The sequence below is a fragment of the Chelmon rostratus genome, chromosome 16, assembly GCF_017976325.1.
Source record: "Chelmon rostratus isolate fCheRos1 chromosome 16, fCheRos1.pri, whole genome shotgun sequence".
Lineage (NCBI taxonomy): Eukaryota > Metazoa > Chordata > Actinopteri > Chaetodontiformes > Chaetodontidae > Chelmon > Chelmon rostratus.
Genome location: NC_055673.1, coordinates 2,077,103 through 2,088,184, shown reverse-complemented (window position 1 = coordinate 2,088,184; position 11,082 = coordinate 2,077,103). Strand labels below are relative to the sequence as shown.

Sequence of the window (11,082 nt, the reverse complement as noted above, 5' to 3'; positions counted from 1 at the left end):
GCTAGAGCTGGCACTTTTGCCTGGCAACATTACCTGATTGTGTATTCTGGAGACACTGGCAAGAGCTTCCAGTTGCAGACAACTCTTCTGCAAAGATGGCTCTGGCTGTTTCTGTTTGGACGGCCCTGTATTATTTTCCTCAGCTTGTCCCTAAATGAACCGCATCTGAGCATAAAGACGGCGTGTTTTGTGATGTTATAAAATAAGCAGTTCACTTAATAAGCCATTTCCTGAGAATACTTGACTCTTTTGAAGGCCTCTGGTTCGAGGATGAAAACCTGCCGCAGGAGGAGGGTCAATTAAGAAGCTGGCTGGCACACCACATTTTAACAAGGGGGAAATCCTGGTCCAGACCACGACAAGTTGTGATTCTTTAACAAGAGACAATCGGAAACCACCTGGAAAGCTGCCTGCTCTTCTGCTCAAGCTCAGAGGTTCAATTTACTTGTCCATTAAAACACGGAAATTACAGCGCTCCCGTCCTAATTAACCGACACTGATTACCAAAACACCCGAAAATAATATCCACAAAATAAAGGCAAATAAAAACAACATAAAGCTTTGGTTGGTTTGCTGAGGAGAGAAGTCGTCTTTTGACCTGGATATTTATAACAAATCAAATCCATCAATCAATCACATTTTCATACAGGTGAGAAGTGTTTTACAGGTGACTGCTTGAGACTAAAGTACATAATTAGAGATAGATTAAAAGAGATAAGAGTCAGTAAAACAAACTAATCAGTGGACTGCTGCTGATTTAGACTTCTGATCATGTAGAGCATTTTGATTATTTACTTGTAGCAATTAATGATTTTTTTTTAAACTAATGACTAGCAATTTCATAATTTGTTGAAACTGTCACAATCTCATCAGAATTTTGGAAATGGTATGTTTAAGTGACTTGGTAAAGGCCAAAAAGTGGATGATCGGTCGCAGAATTGATCTCAGGAAGTTTAACGCTCATCCTGTCGTGAATACACACATTTCACCGCAGATTTCAAAGGTCACTGACGCAGCAAGAAGTTCTGCCCTGATCTTGAAATGACTCGTGAACTGAACTCACACACCATACAGCATCACAGGCAGGCTGCAGCTCTCAGAGCCTCCTGTAGGTGTCGCTCTCTGTCACACTTTCACAGAGCTGCGTGGAGATGTTTCTACATTTATTGCATCTGATCGGCTACAGCAAGCCCATTTATATATTTAAAAAGAAAATACACGGGCCTGATTAAATGCCGACGGCTGTGTGGCGAACGGGGAAACTGAACTTCCACTCCCACACCTCTCTCCCCTCACAGCCGCCCCACGGCTCCTCAGATGCTGGTCGGAGGGTGTGATGCTGCTGCACCAGAGCAGGCTGCTGTTTGTGAGGTCAGCTCTGGATCAAACAGGTGTTCTAACAAAAAGAACACACTGACATTTTTATGTGCTTTATCGCCACACCGCGCATTTATTTGCATTTACAGGAATGTGAGCAGACGTTTGATTTTGACTGGAACAAGAGTCAGGAAAATTAATCAAAGTTAGATATTGTAAAACAAACAAACAAACAATAAAAAAACAGGATACTGTATATAAAACTATAAGTTCCGTGAGAGGTGGTGCAGAGGCAGCGTGCTGATAGCTGATAGCACGCAGATAAAAGTGGCTTTGCTTTAAAAAAAAAAAAAGTCCTTATAAACTGGATATAGAGCACCGCATTCGTGCTTTAAGCCCCCACAGGAATGTATAGAGAGGTTGGGCTGATGGTTAGAACAGCCGCCCATGCCGTAAGTCCTGAATCGGCACACCGGTGCAGATCAGGGCTGCAGGAGGGGGACAGGGGTGCGTGGCTGCAGCATGCCTGCGCCTCTCCACCGCAACCCGACCAGCCGTGCCAGCGTCCGGCTCCGCCATAATCAAACTTTTCTGTACATTTTCACGTCACCTGGACGCGAAACATAAATTTGGCATCCTATGCAAATATATGCTGACGTAAAAGATCATGTGGTTTTTGTCGTCGATCCCCCCTATGAGCAACGAGGAGGTTTTTTTTTCTCCTCTCTACTGTTGTCTTTAGGTTAGCTATGCTACAATCTTTACTGTACCCAGCGCTAGCTATATGCGCCCCGCACCGCACCACTCTGGATATCTGGGAATAATCAACTTCCAGGCTGTCGCACCCTGCACCAAGAGACTACACACAGGTAGGACACAAGGGAAACTTCTTATTTATTTAACTCCTGGAGAGAAATTTTGACCAAAGTGACCGCAAAAGTGAAGTTATTAAAGCGGCTTGGTTGCAGCCAGACTAGCCGCCTGGCGGGCTGGCTGTCTCTGCCCAGGCTGCTGCTGCTAGCGACCGTCCCCTCCATCACAGGCTCTCAGAGTGGGAATCACCTTGCTATCACCCAGCAAACCTCCACGGCAGCCAAACTAGAATTAAAACAGTTAGACACCTGGCTGTCAGGCAACTTTAGTTGCCGTGCGACCGCTCTCGGATTATATTTGAGGATAGTTGTCTGACAAGTGAATGTCATCCGGTTCGCGTTGTTTTTTTGTGGTAGCCAACTTTTGCCGTGCCCCCTCCACCCCCGGTGAAAGTGCACATAATAAATTTATTAGCCAGCGGAGCTAGCCGCTAGCCAGTTAGCCCCTGCCAATGACGGGCAACCCGGTGGAGCTAAGTGCTTTAGCTTTAGCCTTTCCCCGCACACAGCAGCGCGAAACGTGGCTGCCCGTCTCTGGATGTTATGCTTTCATGTCGGGAAATGCGTTTGTTTTGGCTGGCTCCGTCTCCCCTTCTTCCCCGCGAGTTAGCGCTACTCCGGCGAGCCAAGTAGAAAATGGTCCCGGTGTATTTTACCGTGGCACGGTACCGACAGAGCGAGTGACAGCTCGGTCCGTAGCGTCGGTTAAGTGTTGTTATTGCCCGCTGTATGTGAGGTTCAAACGGGGCTAGCTAGCAGACAGCCAGTCTGGCTGGTTGGGTCATCTGAGGTGAAGCCGCCGTCAGCGGGCTGTATAGAAACACTGGCTGCTAACGGCACACTGCTTTTTAACTGGTTTTGTAGAGACACGAAGCAGCAGATAATGTGGTTGTTGGTATTTAAACTGGTTTATACGTTTAAAGGAGCTGTCTTTAACGCTGCAGTCGCTTTTTTCCGCCTGTTTTGTGTAGATACGGACCGTAGGTGTCCATACTGTAACGTTACTGTTGACACGAACTGCCGACGACTTTGATATTAAACAGTTTCATATGGAAACGGGCCGCTTCTTTAGGATTTCTACACCTTTAACTCTTTCACACGGAGACAAATAAGTCGATTAAGTTTGTTAAATGATGTTGTTTTATTCGTTTAATGTTATATACAAACTGTCGGTCTGGTTCAGAGGACTGGCTGCCTGTTTGGTGAACAGACGTTGACTCTATGCCAGTTAATGGCAGACTGGTTTTCTACTGGTTTATATAAGAAGCAGACTGTCCGTGTGCACAGTATTCTGGATTTAAACTGTTTTATATAAGAAACAAACTGTCAGTGTGCACAGTATTCTGGATTTAAACTGGTTTATATAAGAAACAGACTGTCAGTGTGGACAGTATTCTGGATTTAAACTGGTTTATATAAGAAATAAACTGTCAGTGTGCACAGTATTCTGGATTTAAACTGGTTTATATAAGAAACAGACTGTCAGTGTGGACAGTATTCTGGATTTAAACTGGTTTATATAAGAAATAAACTGTCAGTGTGCACAGTATTCTGGATTTAAACTGGTTTATATAGGAAATAGACTGTCAGTGTGCGCAGTATTCTGGATTTAAACTGGTTTATATAAGAAATAAACTGTCAGTGTGCGCAGTATTCTGGATTTAAACTGGTTTATATAGGAAATAGACTGTCAGTGTGCACAGTATTCTGGATTTAAACTGTTTTATGTAAGAAATAAACTGTCAGTGTGCTCAGTATTCTGGATTTAAACTGTTTTATGTAAGAAATAAACTGTCAGTGTGCACAGTATTCTGGATTTAAACTGGTTTATATAAGAAGCAGACTGTCAGTGTGCACAGTATTCTGGATTTAAACTGGTTTATGTAAGAAACAAACTGTCAGTGTGCACAGTATTCTGGATTTAAACTGGTTTATATAAGAACTTGGCGTCAGTGTGTGTGGCAGTCTGGTTTCTAACTGTAAAGAAACTGACTGTCACCTTAATGTTGGACTGGTTTAAACTGGTTTGTATGGAAACCAGTGTGTATTTAGGCTGATTTGAATGCATTGCTGGGTATTAATTGTATTTAAAGCAGTTTTTTTACACATAATTTTTCCAGAAACTGGCTGGTTGTATGAGGACAGACTGGTTTATGTGGTGTGTTCACTCAGATCGTGCAGAAGCAAGCGTGTTTCCGTATTGTCTGTGTGCAGACGAGCGTTGGTGCTTTATAATATCTGAGTTTTCTCACATTTCGGCTCAAGATCAAACTTCTCTCTTTTCCAAGTTCATCCAGTTCCCTCTCACTATGTTCTCCGACCTAATTTTCTACCCAAATCTTGTTACATAAAATCATGAATAATTAGGTGTGCCTTGCAAGCCGGTTCAGGCCATACGCAGTGGAATGGTGGCGCACGAAAAACCTGTTGACCTACGACCCCCGTCAGGAGAGCATTCCCAACAGAAACCCCTTTGTTTTTGTGCTTTCCTGGCTGTCCTCGCTTGACTCCGTACAGTTTGATTGGAGTTTGAAGGACGTACAGAGGGGAGATTTCCGTCAGGCTCAGAAGAACAGGTGTGTAAACTGAATTTGGGCAGGTTTTAGCCTCCACCACATCCCTGACAGTGTGACTGAAGTGTGTCTTGGCTCTTGGAAAACACTGGAGAGGCTCGTATTTGGCAGCAGCTCCTCCTCTTCCTCTTGCCTCTATACTGCCCGGTGACAGCGTTAACATTCACCTCCTCCCAGCTGCTGCACTGTATGGCTCTTTTTGAAAGTGTGTCAGATTTTTTAATATTATCTCCCTCTCTGTTCTGGTTCATAATCACATTTCCTTTCCCATTGACCGACTTTTTTTGTCTCATATTTTGCCTCTATTGTATCGCAGCCGTGTCAGGCTTTTTAATCCTATGATATGGATGCAGGGATCAGTCAGTCATGCTGCCAGTCTCCGAATCAGAGCGCGCTCGCTTGCTCTCTGGCTGCTATTTATTTGTCACAAACGCCAACACACACACACACACACATCGCACAGCTCTCGTGCGCTTTCCCTTCCTCGCTCGGAGACTTCCACACATACCCTCACATCGCACACACACTCTCGCTTTTCCTCTTCCTGCTCTGACACGCTGCTATTTCTTTGACACACACTCACACACATTTTGCCAGTTCCTAGGAAGTGCAGCTGTGATTTTCTGTTGCCACCTGACCTGTCACCCCAATCCACCCCCCCCAACACACACACACATGCACACACGCTGCAGCAGCAGCGAGCTTTTATTTCACCGTTTAGACTGTTCACATCAGTGGTTTTTATCGCTGAAAATTGCCGCTCAACGCATGTTTTTTTATTATTTGCGGCGATTGAAATGGACCCCATTCCGGGTTTCTGTTGCCCTCGATGGCATTCAGTCATGAGGGTTTATGACAGCTATACGAGCTGGAACAAACACACACACACACACACTCACACACACACTATGCGACATCACACACACTCTTTGTTGCTCTGTCAAACTGCTATTTATTTCACACATGCACACGCACACACATGCAGAAAGCATGCTTGACAGCTGCGTCTTGCGCACACACACACACACACACATATTCAGACCTTTTTTTTTCCTCCCCCCACTCGCTCGGTCTTGCTTTTATTTCACACACACACACATATTTTCAGTGCTATTGGTGCTTTATGAAATAGTGAGAGGCTGTGTGTGTGGGTGTGTGTTTGGGAAAGAGAGTACGAGCGTGCCAGGTTGTGTGTGAGTGAGTGAAGTGCCGGTGATTTCGTGCATGTGGTGAGTCACTGGAGAGCATGGGCTAGTCACTGTGTGTGTGTGTGTGTGTGTGTGTGTGTGCGCGCGCGCGTCCACCCTGCCTCTCTGCTGGAGCTCTTCATGGGGAAACTTGACACACACACACACGCTGCACGGCGCTGCTGTTGGACCAAACCCACCTTCCACGTCGACTCGGAGGGTTTGGGGCGAAGTTCCCCCAGACGTGAAAGGAGCTCTGGTTTTGGTGCTGGATCAGCTTTAACGATCTGCGCTCGTCGCTGCTGAATGTGACGTCTGTCTGAAGGACATTGTGTAGCTCATGATTTCTTTCTGTATTTGGAAATCTGCAGAAATGAATATGCTTTTTTTTTATTTTCCAGCACTCATGTAGAAGCTTTCACGACAGACCATGAAATCTAATTTTTTTTAAGTTATGTGCAAATAATCTGCACCAATATTTGTTCATGCTGCGAAAGGCTTTTACCCATGTACGGTGATTTTTGACTTGGACTCCAAAGCTTTCATATCTTCCTCTGAACTCTTGGTTATTTGTTTCTAATACTATAATATTTCCTGTTACATCATATTCTGCAAAAATGTCAGTTTTATCCTTCCTAACGGCAAACCTCTGGACGCCCAAATAATCACAAAGCAGTGTGTAAAAGCAGATATTAAAACTACACGTTGCTGTAGTCGGTAGAGTCAGATCAGAGGTGACCAAACCTTCCTCTGTGGAGCGCCAAAACTGAAGCTGATGATGAGCCATGGGCCACCTGTTATGTTGTATCGTATTGTTAAGATGCAGAATGGTTCTAGGATCTACTAAGATCCCTTAATAGACTCACTTACTTTTTAAAGTGTCTTTCTGCCCGCCGTGCTCAGATTATGAAAAGTAATTAATAATTATGGATTCGACATATTTAAAGAGCTTTTTACCTCACAAAAAAACAAAAAACAATAGCATGAACAGTCATTTCTGTTATGTTTCTGTACATTGAATTTTTCCTTTTTTTGTTCACTAGAAATATGTGGCGGCCTAAATGAAACCTTATGGCGGACCATCTTTGGACCGTGGGCCTCACTTTGGGCCGCCTTGAGCTAACCTGTCTCAGCTGATACAACAGCTGATCTGAGCTCACTGCAGATGTGTCGTATCTTCAGTTTTCTCCAGCACAGACTGAGCTGCTTTTTCAGCTGGATGTGAGATATTTTAACTGTAAAATGTCAAATGTGTTTATGTAAAAAAGTATTTTTTCCAAACTTAATATCAGTATTAGCCTTAGAAATAGTCGTTATTAATACATCTGGACTGCTGCAGCCCGACCAATCGGTAGCGGATGACGTCTCTGTCCCGCTGTAGCCGTTTCCGGTCACACAGAATCTGCGGTCGCTATCAGCAGCGATTTTCACAACAGTCGACAAGTTTTAAAGCGGCTTCGCGACGAGCGCCGAATCCAGGGAAGCTCAAAGTGGACCGGTCACAGAAATGAAAGCATCCTTCAGGCTCGGTACAACAAGTCGGCGTCATTACACCGCTGACCTCCGCTGTCTTTACGGAGCACCGAGTGTATAATCTGTTTCCATCAGCGCCCGCTGAAGGCCCTGTGAGGTTCAAACCGGCCTCTCGACTAAATAAAGAACGTTCCTCTTTGTTCTGCCTGAAAGTGCCTGAAGAACATTTTTTCTTCTGTAACCAGTTGAGGAAACATGTTGTTTTAAGAGTTTTTACTCTGTAAACTCGCTCACAGTAATCTGCACTGCTGCGTCCGTCCCCGTCGTGCTTTTTGGAACGTTTGGAGCCGTTTTCTGTATTTTTCTAGCCTAGCACAGAAAGATGACATCCTCATTATTAATCCCGCCTAAGCTCTGATTGCTTTTTTGCTTGAGGAAACAGGCATCAGTGAGCACAACACCAGACTTCTTTGAATCACTCAAACAATCTGAGATGTGGTCAGTGATTCAGAAGACTGGGAGGGGGGGGGTATGATTTATCACCCAGCCCCAAAGATCTGAGTATGTTAACATGAAGCTCAACATACATCTGCTAATAATAATCCTCCACAAACCCGTTTTCATCAACAGGACAACTCTGACATTCTCCTTCTGGAGCTCAGAGATCCAGCGTGGAGCTCAGAGACCCAGCCTGGAGCTCAGAGATCCAGCCTGGAGCTCAGAGATCCAGCCTGGAGCTCAGAGATCCAGCGTGAAGCTCAGAGATCCAGCCTGGAGCTCAGAGACCCAGCCTGGAGCTCAGAGACCCAGCCTGGAGCTCAGAGATCCAGCCTGGAGCTCAGAGATCCAGCCTGGAGCTCAGAGATCCAGCGTGGAGCTCAGAGACCCAGCCTGGAGCTCAGAGATCCAGCCTGGAGCTCAGAGATCCAGCCTGGAGCTCAGAGACCCAGCCTGGAGCTCAGAGATCCAGCCTGGAGCTCAGAGATCCAGCGTGGAGCTCAGAGATCCAGCGTGGAGCTCAGAGACCCAGCCTGGAGCTCAGAGATCCAGCCTGGAGCTCAGAGATCCAGCCTGGAGCTCAGAGACCCAGCGTGGAGCTCAGAGATCCAGCGTGGAGCTCAGAGATCCAGCCTGGAGCTCAGAGATCCAGCCTGGAGCTCAGAGATCCAGCGTGGAGCTCAGACACATGAGGCGGTGACGGCCAGCGAAACACTTTTCACTCACTCAGAACCTGTTCATTCATTCGTCTCGTCCGTTTTGCCTCAGAGCATCTGGATCGGTCGTTAAAAAGCAGATATCATGACGTGACCCCCTCCACACGGCCTCTGTGGCATCGTTAATCTATATGATCCAGTTTGTCCCAATGATCAAATAGTGATCCTGATTGTGGAATAAAAGCTCTAACAGCAGAAATATCGATGGTTAATATGGTTTGAGAGTCCTGTGGCCTGCGTGCTGCTTCAGAGGCTTTTCCACACTGCCAAGAATAACTGGGGGAAACACTGAATACTCATAATTGTTTGAAATGTTTTGGCAGGAGGAGGCTAAATTGTAGGATATTGAATACTGGCACAAAACAGCAGATTGAGTCCAAAAATATCAGCGTTGACTCGTTCGCTTCAAAACCTGCACGGGTCAAACCGGAAAACCGAGAGGATGATTTCGGTTAACTGCGCGTCCAGTCGACTGCTCCTGGAAATCAAATGTGCGCAGGAATGAAATCAAACTTAAATGCAATGACAGAAAATTAAAAAAAATCGAATGCAAATGAGTTATTTTTGCAGATGAGATAAAACGAGCTCAGCTGTGGCTGCGTGCTTGTCAGCTGAGAGCTCTGTAGAGTAATTAATATTAATGCAACGTGCAAATAAAGCAGCCAGACATCACTCCTGTCGTCTGCAGGAGGAGCGCTATAGAAAGCCGGTGTTCATCCAGCGCCGCAGGAGGCCGCGCGGCTGACGAACATGTCGTCCTCCGCACGGTGAAGCGTCTGTCTGGACCGACTGTCTTGTTTTTGAGCAGCGGCCGTCGTTTCCCCTCCGGGCCAATCAGCTCAACATCGATCTGTGGTTCAGTCCCGCCCACAGCTCCGTCGGCGGGGACAAACGGCACAGAGGGAGGTCACATGATGTCACAGTCACATGTCGACACAACACAAAGCCGCATTTGTAGAGTAAAATGTACGTACAGCCAGTGTTTGAGCTGCGGTCGGCGGGGAAACGGGCCCGGCGGCATGTTTCTGTGGGTCTCTGCTCCGTTCACTGTGAGAGCTGAATCCACTGAAATGATCCCAGAATTTATATCACACTCATATAATTCATTTAGATATCAGAGTCTTTAAGATGCTACAATCAGCGATCAGTGAAACATCGGTCCATGAAAACACATCTCGTCCTTTAACGGTTCTACTCACAAATATTTTAATCAGCGTTTTTCTTCGAGGTCAGTCTGGAAGAACTTCATTTGCATTTCATTTGTATGTAGAAAAACAGATGTACCGTATCTGCTCTGCGGCGAGATTAAAGACAGACGACGCTGAGATATTTACCATCATGTAAATAAGAGACTCGTGAGCTGACAGTTATTTCTGTTTTCAGTTTATAATTTATAATTTGGTGACAGTTTTCCTGGAGCTCACTTCACTTTCAGGTAGAACAGTTAGATCAGAACAGTTCCTGATGAATTTTCTGATCATGGAATAATTATTTAATCTCTAATTACGTTAAAAAAAGGTCATTATTTAGCGGTAGCTGCTTATTGTAATAATGATGCACATGCTGCTCACGTCTGACGGTAAAAGCTGAAGGCTCGCTCAGGTATTTGGCAGCGCTACGTTAGCGATGCTGCTAATTTAAATGACCACCTCCTGAAAACGAGGCATTATAAATACTGTTAATTATCTGCCAGCGTTAGACGTGTGCAGCTGCGATGCGTGTGGAGCTAGAAGATGCTAATGCTACACTCTACATGAAAGTCAGCACTCTGTTTTGTCCGTCTTGTGATGCAGCGTTAGCACGAAACAGCCAAACGCTTTGCAGTAACGTTAACTGAAGCTAACGAGTGTTTTAATAAATGATTGTTTTTTCTAAAATGTCAGAAAATGGTGAAACACGTGTGTGACCGCACAAGATTTCTATTAGCATAATGATCACGTCTAAGAGCTCGAGGTGACGTCTGAACAACACGAAGTGATTCAGTTTTACATCATGTATGAGGAAGAAAAGGATGGAAGCAGACGGTTAAAAACGACGATTAATCGGCTGTCACAGTCGATTCTGATTCATTTTCTCTCAGTTTAACATTAACAGCATTGATTCTGCTGTTGATTTAGGGCCCAGCCTTCCAAAACTGTGTCTGAAATGACACGCCCATTGACCCTCTGATTGGCTGGGTAGATGATTAGGGTTACAAAACAAAGGCTCAGAGCCAATCAGAGGCAGAGGAGCAGAATACGTACAGTGCTGGGCGGCAGGGGGGCGCAGAGACACGACGTGTTTTAAAGAGGTCGCTGTTGTAACGGTGCTCAACCGAAACGCTGCTGATCTTTTCTGCAGGAGGAAAATAATCTCCTGAATTTCCGTCCTGAAAGACACGCAGCCCCGTCGCTGAAAGTGTCGTTTTGACACAATTTACTGAATGTCCTTTAAAAAAACGGCCCAG

General features: G+C 45.4%; 1 protein-coding gene across 2 annotated transcripts in view; it reads left to right on the top strand.

Moving 5' to 3' along the window:
• Positions 1-2,055: 2,055 nt before the first annotated feature.
• The window catches only part of LOC121620146 (zinc fingers and homeoboxes protein 2-like), a 102,659-nt gene continuing 93,632 nt past the window's right edge, over positions 2,056-11,082 (top strand). For both annotated transcript variants that reach the window (XM_041956100.1, XM_041956099.1), the window contains exon 1: positions 2,056-2,186. The gene's annotated coding sequence lies outside the window, so the exon portion shown is untranslated. The remainder of the gene's footprint in view (positions 2,187-11,082) is intronic.